This window comes from Dama dama, chromosome 29 (genome assembly GCF_033118175.1).
Source record: "Dama dama isolate Ldn47 chromosome 29, ASM3311817v1, whole genome shotgun sequence".
In the NCBI taxonomy this organism is placed as follows: domain Eukaryota; kingdom Metazoa; phylum Chordata; class Mammalia; order Artiodactyla; family Cervidae; genus Dama; species Dama dama.
In genome coordinates this window covers 36930228-36945003 of record NC_083709.1, presented here as the reverse complement: position 1 = coordinate 36945003, position 14776 = coordinate 36930228, and the positions used below count along the sequence as shown (strand labels likewise).

Genomic DNA, 14776 nt, shown 5'->3' with positions numbered 1-14776 from the left:
CTAACTGCCTTCAGTAGAAGATTTCAATGCATCAGAGTATTAGCTAAGGAGATACTTTAATCTGGGGACAAAAGGACACCCATTTAAACCTATTTACCAATGAAGGCAGCTAGAAGTGGTTTGTATCTGAGCATAAATTACCACCCCACCCCAACCACCACCACCTGCCCCACTCCCAAGCTGATCTTTTAAAGTGAAAACCTGGTTTGGTGATTTGGGGCAGCCTAAAAGCATGTGTAATAGAAGAGAAAGAGCAACTGGACAGGGAATTGGGCCTTGTCATTTCTTTATATACATATGTATAATTTATTTGTTTTATTTTAGTTATTTGGGGCTGTCCTGGGTCTTTGTTGCTGCACACAGGCTTTCTCTAATTGCAGCCAATGGGGGCTACTCGCAGTTGCAGCTTGCGGGCTTCTCATTGCAGTGGCTTCTCTTGTTTCAGAGCGTGGGCTCTAGGGCACGTGGGCTCCAGTAGCTGCTACGCCTAAGCTCAGTAGTCGCAGCTCTCAGGCTCTAGAGCACAGGTTCAGTAGTTGTGGCACACAGGCTTAGTTGCTCTGCAGCCTGTGATTCTTCCCAGATCAGGGATTGAACCAGTGTCTCCTGAATTCCAAGGAGGACTCTCAACCACTGGATCACCAAGGAAGCCCAGTGTCTCCATTTCTAATGCCAGGCTCATTAGTAATGATGTCATTTGGGGCAAATCATTTCTCCAGCTTCAGTAGTGACCTCAGTGGAAGCAGAAAACACTGACATTCTAATTGCCAGATCCATAGGCTAAGTTTCATTCCTCATCCTACTTAACAACTCCATTGCACATGGTGGTCTTGATTGCTCCTTCCTTCTCAAAACTTAGTCTCTGCTCTTAGTTCCTGGGGCTCGCCTCTATGAACCCTCTTCCCATCTCTCTCCTTGCCCTTCACACTCCTTTCTTGAACCCCTCCTGTCTCACTCCTGCCCATCCATTGCCTGCTGGTGTTTCCCAGAATTTCCCCATTGGGCCTCTTCTCATCAGTCATCCATTTTGTAAGCAATTCCAAGGATCCAACCACCATATGGCAGCTTAGCTGATAGCTGCCATATCTCTACCTCAGAGCTCTCTCAGCCTCTCTCCTGAATGCCAACCTCTCTTTCCAACTTTAGATGTCAAGCCCCTCCAGCTTAGCCTGTCCAAACTCAGTTCATTGTCTTCTTGTATATGTCCCATATGTCCCCTGAAACCCAAGTCCTTGTAGCCTGTTCTGCCTTGTGTATTTCACTTGGTCTCAGAAGCTAAATGATCTTTTGTGCTTCATTCTCTCTAAATAGATGTTGTTGCCTAGTTTACCTGAGGCATGTAGGAACATGAAGATATTCCTCCATCTTCATGCCATTGCAGCTGGCTCTTGTCCACAGGGTCTGTCACCTGAATCTCTAAAATAGTACCGGAAGTAGTTAAGGATGGGTGTAGCTGACATAATAGAAAGTGACTTGCCATGGCTTACCCAGAGAGTTTTGCGCTTTTATTTATTTTTTTCATGCAATAAGAAATCCAGATACAGAAGATCCAGAATCAATATGGCAGCCCCATTATACCTCCAAGGCATGCCCTAATTTCCTTCTATCTTTCCATTCAGCCATCCTTGACTGGTGCTGTCATCTGTGGGCTGGTCACCTCATGCTCACTAAATGATTGCTCCTCTTCTACATCCACATTCCAGGCAGAAGAAGAGGAAAGGCAAAAGGCAAATGCCTCTCAAGTCTGTTCCCTTTCAAAGAGCTGTCCTGAAAGCTCCATCCAGTGACCTGACTTACCTTCCATTGGCCAGAATGTTGTGGGACCACTCTCTGCAAGGAAGACTGGGAAAGGCCATGGGAGTTTTGTTTGTTTTTTAAGCAGGGCACATTGCTTCCCTGGGGGGAAATTGAGGATGGTTCTGTTAGAAAAGAAGGGAAGGAATGAAAGGAATCAACACTGCATAAGCAAATATCTGTGACTGCAACAGCCTGATCTTGGTCTCCTGGCCATCTGAATCTTCATCCACTACTCTGTCCTCTATATCCCCTAAAAGAAATCTGACCATACTGTGCCCCTGTTTAAAATATCTCTGTTGAGTCCTCAGTGGCTGCAGAATGAAGAACAAACACTTTGGTCCATGGGGTCCCATCTTCTTTTCTACGCTCTTCTGTTGTCATCACCGTCTGCTCAGAACACACTCTAAGATCCCACAGAACCCATAATAGTACGACTGCTCCTACTGCCCAAATGCCCTTCCCATTGCTGGAGATATTTCTTCAACTTTCATCCCTGGGGAGGGTGTAGGCATATATCAACCCCTAGACTCAAGCTTCTTCCTTAATCCTTAGAAGGGAGACCTTCCTCATGCCTCTGAGTCCTCCCCATCCCACACAGCTTGTGATCCTTGGGTACAGACAGTGGTGTGTTGGTCAGTGTTTAACAACCAGCTCTCTGGGGATGGGCTTCCCTCATAGTTCAGTTGGTAAAGAGTTTGCCTGCAATGCAGGAGACCCGGGTTCAATTCCTGGGTCAGGAAGATCCCCTGGAGAAGGAAATGGCAACCCACTCCAGTGTTCTTGCCTGGAGAATCCCATGGACAGAGGAGCCTGTCAGGCTACAGTCTATGGGATTGCAAGCTTCAGACATGACTGAGTTACAAAACACTCTCTGGAGATGGGAGGCTCTGGTCTCTAGAGTTTACTGAGTCCTGTAGTATAAATACTACCCCCGTGGCCAGATTCAAGCTACTGACATGATGTAACCCAGCCTGTACTGAAAGAGGCATGGTTGGCTCCCAAGAGCCATTTTGAGTACAGCAGGAGACCCCCCCCCCCCCAACAGGGAAGAAGGGTTCGTGATTAGGTCACAGCACCAAAACCACAGGCAAAGCTTAGCAGCCACCCCCTCACCATCATCTCTGAACTAACACTCCCCCCACCCCTGCCCTGCCAAATACATCTCTTCTTTCCCCGAGTTCACACTGCTCTTTGGTGATTCTTCTCCCACAGTAGTGTTTTTCTTAAATCTTCTTCTGTGTGAACAAGTGTACTTTTTCATACTGTGCGTTCCCTCGATCATTTACTCCACACACGGGGCACTGAGCCCCTTTCATCCATGATTCCCTGGTGAATCCTCACCTCCCTGGAGAGGCTGCCACACCTCAGGTCACCACCAGGAGTTACTCTTCAGCATCGGATGCAGACACAGAACCTGAGCAGCAGGCAGCACATAGTGGGACTAAATGCCCACTGTTTAAAGGATGAAGGAGGGAAAAAAAAACTGATTTTTCTCTACCTGGAGCCCAGTCCCACCTCCCTGATATCCTAGGAATGTTCACTTATCATTTGGGGCTCAACTTAAATGATTCATTCTCTAGGAAGCCCTTCTTGGACCAGCTAACCCTCATCCCCACCACCAAAGGTGGGCTAATACCCCTTCTTTGGGCTCTCAAAAGCCTTGGCCATCAGTAGAATTGATCACCCTGTATACCTGTGTTTCAGTTTTGACAGCCTGCGGACCATCTGCTTCCTGAAGGCAGGGACCTTGTTTGCAGTGCCGCGAAGGATGTCCTTACTGATCACTTGCAGAATGGGGATGGGGCAGAATGTGTAGCATGTTCAAATATTCCCTGGGGAGGTTTAGTTTCATTTCTTTTGCCTTTGTCTTTTGCTCTTGCTATCCAAATTATTGTTTTTCCCACCAAATCCCTCCTTTCAATTGGTAATACCCAAAGAAAAAAAGACAAAAGATTTCAATGAATTGCAGCTTCCAGCTGGTTATCATTATTTAAATTCTGGCTTTATCTCTGTGGGCAACTGAAGCCTATGATTTAAGCTATCTCTAGCTAAGCGAGGAGGTCCGGTGCCCGCCCAACCACTCATATTTCCAGAGTGCACTTTGCTGTGTCAATACACATTACTTGTCACATTGCAAAGAGTCTGAGGAGAAGTTTGATCTCTGCTGTTAGATTGTTGTCATGTGTCAAATCACACAGCCCAGGGGGAATGACTACAAATGCACAAGAAAAGCAGATGCTGAGCCATGGTTGGACTGTCTGAAAGATAAACACCTTGTAGAGACCGGGAAAAGAAAGGTCAAAAAACAATCAGAAGCCACAGACATTGTAAGGTTTACTTTCATCTTTTTGCCCCTCTGAGCGTCTCATTTTACCAGCCTGGGCAAATATGCATTTTTCATCCAACTGGCCTTCCAGCTGATGCTCCCTCAAGCAGGGCCTAGTTTGAGTATGTAGTAGCATCACTGGTAACCAGGGTGGCAGCTGCGATACTCTCACAACACAGCTGAGGAAACAAGACAGGTGACTGTGCAAGTTCCTCCCTACCGGCTCCTTCCCAAGGAAAACTCAGAGAAAATGGGCAAATAGAACTAGACTCAGGGAAGAAAAACCCACTTCAGGGAGTATGAGCTATCCAAGCAGGAAGGCTGGAATAATTGTTTGCTGCGGCTGGTGATTGTTTTTTTCTTTTTTTTTCTTGTTTCTTTTAAGTTGGCTGGAAAAAAAAAAAAAAACAAAAAAAACCAAATGGGTACTAGCTGTTCCATATTAAAGAAGGAATGGGCGCTAGTCAGTCACCCCATTTCAAAACGCCCACGCGCTTGAAATAGTTTCCTAGAAAGGCAGATATAATTTAACTGGGTGTAGCTTAGCACACTGGCAGGGCATTTTTACGACACCTTCCAAATCCTCGATGGCTGATCTCGTGGTATGACAGCAGCACACCACATTCATTGCACCAGACAAGGATTAGGGGAGTAAAATTAGTCATGTATGTAAATTGTAATCACGTTGGACGGTTGTATGTGCTCATTTAGGCATTTTAACAGTGTGTGATGCTATCCTCTCCACAGGACTAATAAGCATTAGCCATAATGAGGTCAGTCAGTCAGCCAGGCATTCTCAGGGGATTTAATTGGGACATGGGTCTCTGCTGAAGTGAAAATTAATAACTTTTGTCAATGTTCTGGTGAAATGTTCTGTCTTATTAAACTATGAGGGTCAATTAGAAAGCATTATGTAATAAAGTCCCCAGCAGCAGAACTCAAATTGAGTTATACCACAGTCATTATTCCAGGGCGAATGCATTTGAAAATGGAAAACCAGAGCGCCATATGGAGGATTCGGGTCAGATTTACAAGCATCGCATGTTAAGGCTTCAACAAGAAGGAAACAATTAAACGTAATACCGAAATAAATCAGTGCGCCCGGCGTGCTGTGCAGGGCGGGGCGCCTGGGGCCAGCGCAGCCCCGGAGCCGTGACACCGCGCAATGGCAGCACAGGCGAAAGGCTTGTTTGGGCTGTATCAGGCAGCGCCGTCCCCGCAGATCTCTCTGAGTGCTTGCTTCAAATCTGGGGCACACCTGGAAGGCTTGGGCCAGCACTCCGCCTCCTATAAATAACTCTTTATTGTCTGGCTATTAAGACGAGAGATTGCTTTTTATTAAAGTGCAAGTTATTGTGGTACAGCAAATTAAAGAATTTTAAAGTACACTAAACAGCCTCCAATAGTCCCCATTCAGTCATGTTTTATGGTGCTTAATTTAAAAAAAAAAAAAATCGTAACTCCCTCAGGAAAGAGTTCCACAGGGTTCCAGTAAGGTTGATTGGCCTGCCGCCTCAGGACCCTACTGGGGTCAGGGCACTAGATCTGTTTTTCAGGAGTGCCACAACCTCCATCCTACGAATGATGGAGCCTATCAGCATCTAGAATGCTTCTAGCTTCCGCCAATCAGTGCTCACGAATCCTACGCCTTTTCCTGTTTTCTTTTGGATCTGCTTTTTATGGGCATCACAAACTCCTTCCTGCAAATGGCGGAGCCAATCAGCATCCAGAATGCTTCTGGCTTCGGCCAATCAGTGCTCACGAATCCTCTGCCTTTGCCGTCTACTGTCGCTTTGCTCTAGGAAATGTGGTAGAAGCCTCTAAGGTACTTGAAATGAGCAGTGTGTTATGAGGGAGAGAGTCTAGGCCAAGATTTGGGATTTGACATAGAACTGTTCAGGCACTTATAACGAAGAGGGATTGGGAAGAATGGATGCTGGGGACACGGCCTCAGGCCTAGGTGTGCGGGGGTGTGGGAGGTGGGGCGCTGGAGCCACCGGACTGCCCTGTCTCTACTGGAAGCCTGGGGAGGAGGCTTGTCTGCTGCACTCTTCAAACAGATATTTAAAGATGCGCTGCACCTAAAACAGCTAGGGAGTAGAAGAGAGGGAGGGGAGCAGAGGCAGGCGGATGGCGGAAAGGGAAAGAGATACACAGAGTATCCTTACTCTGCCCGTGCTGAAGGACTACAACTTCCTTATCTGTCCCGCCCACTCTTTTCTGAACTTTCTCTTCCCTAGTGAAGTGATCTGGGATCTGATTATTTCCCCTTTCCCATAATCACGTATGTTGATTGTGTTTCTCATTAAACGCCAATTATAACAGTGCCCCTTTCTTGATTCCAGACCACTGTAGAAGCCAGTTCATTCCCCTCACCCTCATCTCCATAGCCACATTTACGGTCTGAGTCCCTGTCACCTCCCACCAGGGCCCCTTTTCCAATGCTGCCCCTTCCCACCCATTTTTTCACACCAGTCACAGTAATATTTAAAAAGACAAACACACACACAGATACGGTCAAGCTGTTTAGACTTTTCGTTTGCAAATAGGATAAATTCCAAAACCCCTGCCGCAGCCCACGAAATCTCTCCCGGATGTGTCCAACGCTCACCGGAAGCCATGCTTCCTCTCACACCGCTCCTGTGGCTTCTAGAACGTGTGATGTTGTTGCCCTACTTGGAGTTTTTGCGCATGTAATTTTCTTAGTGTGGAATTTTCTTCTTCCTGGTTGTGAATGACTGGTTCCTCTTAAGCTTAAGTAGCACCATCTGGGAGGCCTTTCCCAACCATTCTATCTAAAGTAGACCCATCTAGAACTCTATCATCATCCTGTATGTTCCCAGTACAATACTTTCCATAGTGTTTAAGTTTAAAAACAACTTAGTTTGGGCTGTTCTCTTTTTTTTTTTTTTTTTCCTGATTCCTTCTAAGTTCTATGATGGCAAAGCCCAGATCTGTTCTATTCTCAACTATGTAGTCAGCAGTGGGGGGAAGTGACACTTGCTGTGTGCTCAGTCAATGAAAACCTCACTGATTTAAAGGGTTGCCTCGGAGGGAAACATTAAGTTTTTCCAACTCCTTATTTTGTAGAAACTATTTCTGAGGATGGAGAAATAATATGCACAAGAAAGTTTTGGAAGGGTTGGGACCAGTACCTGATTTTTCCTCAATATATTTCTTTATTACTTTCTTTTACCACATCACCAGTCCTATCTATTAAACACATCTTGTCTTTTTCCCTATTTGAATAAACACCACCAAATCCTATGGTGAAAACATGTTTAAAACCATTTTAAAAAGTAAAGCTGCTTCATCAATAAGAGAACAGATTATTTGATTCTAGTATATTCACATAAGGGAATGAAAATGAATGAACCAAAGCTATGGGCCTAAAAATGGTTGAATCACAAACACATAATGTTGAATAAGAACAGCTAGTTACAAAATAATATATATTGTGATAGCACTTATATAGAGTTTAAAACATAAGCAAAACTAAATAGCAAGTGGTTAGTGGATATATGGTCAAGCTCTAATTAAAAATAGGAATAAGGAATGTTTTTTTGAAAAATAATAAAAGCAACATTCAGATGGTTACTTGCCAAGTGTAGAGAGAGGTGGGAAGGAAAGGAGCCTGTGAAAGGAAGAGCATGGAGATGGGGTGGGTGGTGATACATTAGTTGGGTAGCAGTTTCATGATTACCCATTTATTTTTTATGCTTAATAATTGGCAAGCTTATATATATATAAAGGACTTACCAGGTGGTTCAGCAGGCAATAAAATCAGGAGACATAAGAGATGCACTTTCAATCTCTGGCTCAGGAAGATCCCCTGGAAGAGAAAATGGCAACCCACTCCAGTATTCTTGCCTGAGAAATTCATGGACAGAGGAGCCAGGTGGGCTACAGTCCAAAGGGTGGCAAAGGGTTTGACATGACTGAGCAACTAAGTACATGTAGGAGAAATTGATTAATTTTTAAGAATTAAAATTGACATGATTTCAGCTTTGCCTGACTATACCCAATCTCAGAAAGGAGTTCTTTCTCCTTCAGGAGTGCCTCAGAGGGCTTCCTCCAGCCTCACAAACCTGGCAAACTGGAGTTATTGGGGCCTGTTCCTGAGCCAGGTCAATATTGTACAAAAAACATGCAATAATCGTTCAGACTGTGTGGAAGATGACTTTGGAGTTAACTACCCAATGGGGGTAGAGCCCTTGAGCAAAGTAACCTCTTTATTTGTCTTTCCACAATAACAGACTTTTCTTTACTCTCCTCGGGGCTTTTGCTCATTTTCTATCCTGTGATTACAATGCAAACACCCCTGGGAGTATCCATATCAAAATCAACACCCTAACGATCTTCACCGATGCTGAGCGAGTGGTATGTTTAAGAGAGGCATGGCAGTGGTTAAGGGAGGTAAGAGAGCCTCAAAAGCAGGTCAGGCCACTCTCCTCTTGTCCAGGTGTCCTTACCTGTTTTTTTTGCACAACCTCATTAATTGAAGGAGAAGGGGGTGACAGAGGATGAGATGGTTGGACGACATCATTGACTCAATGGACATGAGTCTGAGCAAACTCCAGGAGATGGTGAAGGACCAGGAAGCCCGGCATGCTGCAGTTTACGGGGTCGCAGAGAGTTGGACACGACTGAGCGACTGAACAGCAACAATTTTATTTCACATTCTTCGTCTCTGATTTGAGCCCTAGACTTGTTACCTGTACACAGTACCCCCAGATAGCCAGCAAGTGTGCCCCTAGTGGTGTTGCCACATGCTGAAATTAGCCTCCTTAAGCAATTCCTTTTTCTAATGTTAGTGGAGGGAGTTCCCACCATAAGGGTTTCTGGTTCATTTGTGTTACTGGGTCTCTCAGGGCCACACTTCTGTTTTGAGAGAGAATTTTGGCATCGGGCTCCTTCTGACATGTCAGGCTGAAAAGTGATTTTGAGCCAAAAGTTCTGTTGCTTCATTTCAGTTATTTATGAGAAGCTGGTATTTTCTGCTAACAAAGACAATGGGAAATTTCAAAACCTAAAAATTATCAAGCTGTTGGGATAATGGTGGGAAAATAGACATTGCAAAGTATTTCTCAACAGTTGGAGTAACTTGCCTTCCATATTTTTTCCCAAGATAATTATGAAGATAAATGCCACTTGCCTTTTGGAATCTTTTTGCTGATAAGTATGAAACTATTCCAGGGAGATTCTGGATGCCGGGTCCCCATGACCACACACTTCTATAGGAAAATGCAATCTGCCTGCACTTTCATCTGTTGGTTAGTGAACAAATGGAAGAATAAATGAATGAGAAAATCACTCAGCTACACACACACACTTTGCCACACATACTCATACATTACTATCTTAGTTTAAGGTTAGAGTGTTTCTTTATCTTAAAAAATGTGGGGGTTTTCTCTGATTATAAAACTAATGTGTCATTATAAAATGCTTGGAAAATACAGAAAAGTATAAAGAAAAAAATAAAAGCATCCATAATCCAGCCTCACAGAAAGATCTTATTAACACTGAGGTTTATATCACGCTATTATTTTTTTGAGCATGTAAATGTTGCATGGCTGAGATATGACTGTGCATACTGTTAATGTCCGTGTTAGACAGAATTCTAAGATAATTCCCCAATGCCCAACACCCTTGATTTATCTCCTCCTCCTGGAGCATGGGCAGAAGTGACCTGCAAATGGGAAATAGATATCACATCCATGACTGGGTTATGTTACAATGGGCTTTAAGAAAAGGAGATTATCCCAGGTGGGTCTGACCCAATCAGGTGAACCTTAAAAGAGACTGGACTTTTCCTGGACACAGAGATATGAAGCATGAGAGGGATTTAAAGTGAAGGAGGTTCTCTCTTGCTGGCCTTGAAGATACAAAGGCCCACAGGGCAAGTAATTCTGGAAGATTTCAGAAGTTAAGAGCAGTTCTCACTGATATCCAATAAAGAGACAGGGACCTTGGTCCTAGAACCACAAAGATCTATATTCTCAAAATAGTTGAATGAGTTTAAAAGAAGACCCCAACTCCAGATGAGGACTCAGCCAGGCCAACACATTCATTTTGCTCATGAGACCCCGAATCTACAGAACCACAAAATAATAAGTGCCTACATTTGTAGTAATTTTCCATGTTGCAATAGAAAAATGACCAAATATTCTTTTTCATTCACATTACAACTTAAACCTTTTTTTCCTATTATTGTTAACTAAAGTTTTCATATTTTCATCTAACATGTGTACAGATCATTTGTTGTTGTTCAGTCACTCAGTCCTGTCTGACTCTTCATGAATCCATGAACTACACCATGCCAGGCTTCCTTGTGCTTCACCAACTCTCAGAGTTTGCTCAAACTCAAGTCCATTGTGTTGGAGATGCCATCCAACCATCTCATCCCCTGTTGACCCTTCTCCTCCTGCCTTCAATCTTTCCCAGCATCAGGGTCTTTTCCAATGAGTCAGTTCTTCACATCAGGTGGTCAAAGTATTGGAGCTTCAGCTTCAGTATCAGTCCTTCCATTGAATATTCAGTACTGATTTCCTTTAGGATTGACTGGTTTGATCTCCTTGCAGTCCAAGGGAGTCTCAAGAGTCTTCTCCAACATCACAGTTCAAAGGCATCAATTCTTCATCCCTCAGACATTTTTATTGTTCAGGTCTCACATCTGTACATGACTACTGGAAAAACCATATATGGACCTTTTTCACCATAGTAATGTCTCTGCTATCTAATATGCTGTCTAGGTTTGTCATAGCTTTTCTTCCAAGGAGCAAATGTCTTTTAATTTCATGGCTTCAGTCACTGTCCACAGTGATTTTGGAGCCCAAGATAATAAAATTTGTCACTGTTTTCCATTGTTTCCCCATCTATTTGCCATGGAGGGATGGGATCAAATGCCATGATCTTAGTTTTTTGAATGTTGAGTTTAAGCCAGCTTTTTCACTCTCCTCTTTCACCTTCATCAAGAGGCTCTTTAATTCCTCTTCCCTTTCTTCCATAAGGGTGGTGTCATCTGCATATCTGAGGTTATTGATATCTCTCCCCACAATCTTGATTCCAATTGTGCTTCATCTAACCCAGCAATTTGTATGATGTACTCTGTATATAAGTTAAAGAAGCAGGGTGACAATATACAGCTTTGACATACTCCTTTCCCAATTTGGAACCAGTCCATTGTTCCATGTCCGATTCTAACTGTTGCTTCTTGACCTGCATACAGGTTTCTCAGGAGGCAGGTAAGGTGGTCTGCTAGTCACGTCTCTTGAAGAATTTTGCACAGTTCATTGTGATGTACACAGTCAAAGGCTTTAAGGTAGTCAATGAAGCAGAAGTAGATGTTTCTCTGGAATTCTGTTGCTTTTTCTATGATCCAACAGATGTTGGTCATTTGATCTCTGGTTCTTCTGCCTTTTCTAAATCCAGCTTGTGCATCTGGAAGTTCTATACACTGTTGAAGCCTAGCTTGGAGAATTTTGAGCATTACTTTGCTAGCATGTGAAATGAGTGCAGTTGTGCAGTAGTTTGAACATTCTTTGGCATTGCCCTTCTTTGGGATTGGAATGAAAACTGACCTTTTCCAGTCCTGTGGCCACTGCTGAGTTTTCCAAATTTGCTGGCTTATTGAGTGCAGCACTTTCACAGCATCATCTTTTAGGATCTGAAATAGCTCAGCTGGAACTCTATCACCTCTGCTAGCTTTGTTCATAGTGATGCTCCCTAAGGCCCACTTGACTTCGCACTCCAGGATGTCTGGCTCTAGGTGCGTGATAACCAACATGGTTATCTGGGTCATTAAGATCTTTTTTGTATAGCTCTTCTTTGTATTTGTCTTAATATCATCTTCTTCTGTTAGGTACATATCATTTCTGTCCCTTATTGTGCCCATCTTTGCATGAAATGTTCCCTTGGTATCTCAAATTTTCTTGTAGAGATCTCTAGTCTTTCCCATTTTATTCTTTCCCATTCTATTGTTTTCTTCTATTTCTTTGCATTGTTCACTTTAAAAGGCTTTCTTATCTCTCCTTGCTATTCTTTGGAACTCGGCATTCAGATAGTTATATCTTTCTTTTTCTCCTTTGCCTTTTGCTTCTCTTTTTTACTCTGCTATTTGTAAGCACTCCTCAGACAACCATTTTGTCTTTTTGAGTTTCTTTTTCTTGGGGATGGTTTTGATCACTGCCTCCTGTACAATGTTACAAACCTCTGTCCATAGTTCTTCAGGCATTCTATCAGATCTAATCCCTTGAATCTATTTATCACTTCCATTGGATAATCATAAGGGATTTTATTTAGGTCATATCTGAATGGCCTAGTGATTTTCCTTACTTTCTTCATTTTAAGGCTGAATTTTGCAATAAGGAGTTCATGATCTGAGTCACATTCAGCTCCCAGTCTTTTTTTTTTTTTTTTTTTTTTGCTGACTATATAGAGCTTCTCCATCTTTGGCTGCAAAGAATATAATCATAATTGATATTAACCAGTCTGTATTATTGGGCATTTAGGTGTTGCCATTATCATGTTGCCATTATATGTCAGTACAGTCAAAGTATGGTTTTTCTGGTAGTCATGTATGGATGTGAGAGTGGACCATGAAGAAGGCTGAGCACCGAAGAACTGATGCTTTCAAACTGTGGTGCTGGAGAGGACTCTTGAGAGTCCCTTGGACAGCTAGGAGATCAAACCAGTCAAAGGAAATTAACCCTGAAAATGTATTGAAAAGACTAATGCTGAAGCTCCAGTCCTTTGGCTACCTGATGCAGAGAGCCAGCTCATTGGAAAAGCCCCTGATACTGGGAAAGATTGAGAGCAGGAGGAGAAGAGGGCAACAGAGAATGAGATGGTTGTATGGCATCACCAACTCATTGGACATGAGTTTGAGCAAACTCTGGGAGATAGAGAAGGACAGGGAAGCCTGGCGTGCTGCAGTCCATTGGGTCACAAAGAGTTGGACATGAATGAGCGACTGAACAACAACAATTATAGGTGTTAGAGATGTGTTACTTAAAAATTAAGTGTTGTCTTCTTATTTTGTAACTGTGCTTTTTATTTCATTTTTTGTCACATGAAAGAAAAATGAAACATCTGCTAAGCTTCATTGCCTCTGAGAGAAAGAGACAGAGAAACAAACAGGGACACGGTATGTCTAAAGTTTTCTCTTTGCTCCTGAACGGAAGGTAAAGACCGTGTGTTTCAAGGATGGAAGTCCTGAATACCTGCAGGCTACATTGTTCAAGGGGAGGGATGAAGGCTGAGAGCTACAGAGGTTAAAGACTGGCTTCTGCCTAGCTAGTGGTTCCCCAGAGCTGAAGAGAAATATGGGTTGGAGCCCTTATGGAGCTCTGGTCCCGTCTGAGCCTGGTGCTCTGGGTCACCTCAGAGTGGGCCTGCTGCATGACCGACTATGGGACTGATGAGGCTCTGCCAAGGTTCTCAAACCCAGTTTGAGGGCAAACTGAGAACTCATCTCATTATGCTTGGTTAATACTGGTTTCAACCAAATTTAATTTCACTTTGAAAAATAATTATGACATTTCATACTTAAGAGATATTGGGCATTGCTACCTGTTACATAAATGGTACTGTGATAAATAGTCCTACATAAAAGTGTCTCTCTATTTATTACTATTTATTTGAACAGATTTCTAGAGATAGGTTAAAGGATATAAGTATTTTGCCATCCTTTATATAAATTGATGCTTTTGAACTGGGGTGTTGGAGAAGATGCTTGAGAGTCCCTTGGACTGCAAGGAGATCCAACCAGTCCATCCTAAAGGAGATCAGTCCTGAATATTCATTGGAAGGACTGGTGCTGAAGCTGAAACTCCAATACTTTGCCCACCTGATGCGAAGAACTGACTCATTGAAGAAGACCCTGATGCTGGGAAAGACTGAAGGCAGGAGGAGAAGGGGACGACAGAGGATGAGATGGTTGGATGGCATTGCCAACTCGATGGACGTGCCTTTAAGAAAGCTCCAGGAGTTGGCGATAGACAGGGAAGTCCGGCATTGTACAGTCCATGGGGTTGCAAAGAGTCAGACATGACTGAACAACTGAATGGAACTGAACTGAACTTATATAAATTATCAAATTACAGGCTTTTAGATTTCTTAAGCTAAAATATATAGAAGACACTAGATGCATAATAAATTCTCCCTTTGGCCTCTTCCCACAAGCACCCCAGTGTACCAACCACAGAAGATTCAAGCCCAGTTGAGCAAGTGTAGGCACTGTATATTTCCTCCTGGTGAAGGTGCTAGCCTGCAGCCTAGGCTGTGTAACAACCGGCACAGACATGGCCTGATACGCACCCACCTATGCCAGTAACTGGCTGTGTGGCCTGGTGTATGTGTTTCTTGGGGCTGCCATGACAATCTACCACAGCTGCATGGCATGAACTACATAAATCTACCATCTCACAGTTCTGGAGGCTAGAATTCCAAGACCAAGGGTCAGTAGGATTGGTTCTTTCTGGAACTGTAAGGGAAGAATCTGCCGAACCCTCTCTCCCAGCTTCTGGTGGCTTCCTGGCAATCATGGCTGTCTTCTCCCCATGTCTTCATATGGTCTCCTCTCCACTCCAAACTCCCCATTTAAAAAAATAATTTTATTTGTTTATTTATTTTTGGCTGTGCTGGGTCTTCGTT

The 14776-nt window shown here is 43.4% G+C and overlaps 1 long non-coding RNA gene across 2 annotated transcripts in view; it reads left to right on the top strand.

Annotated features, from left to right (window-relative positions):
* LOC133048405 (uncharacterized) overlaps positions 1-13933 on the top strand; it is a 140311-nt gene extending 126378 nt beyond the window's left edge. For both annotated transcript variants that reach the window (XR_009691033.1, XR_009691034.1), the window contains exon 6: positions 13201-13933. This is a non-coding gene — a long non-coding RNA (uncharacterized LOC133048405). The remainder of the gene's footprint in view (positions 1-13200) is intronic.
* Positions 13934-14776: the final 843 nt, after the last annotated feature.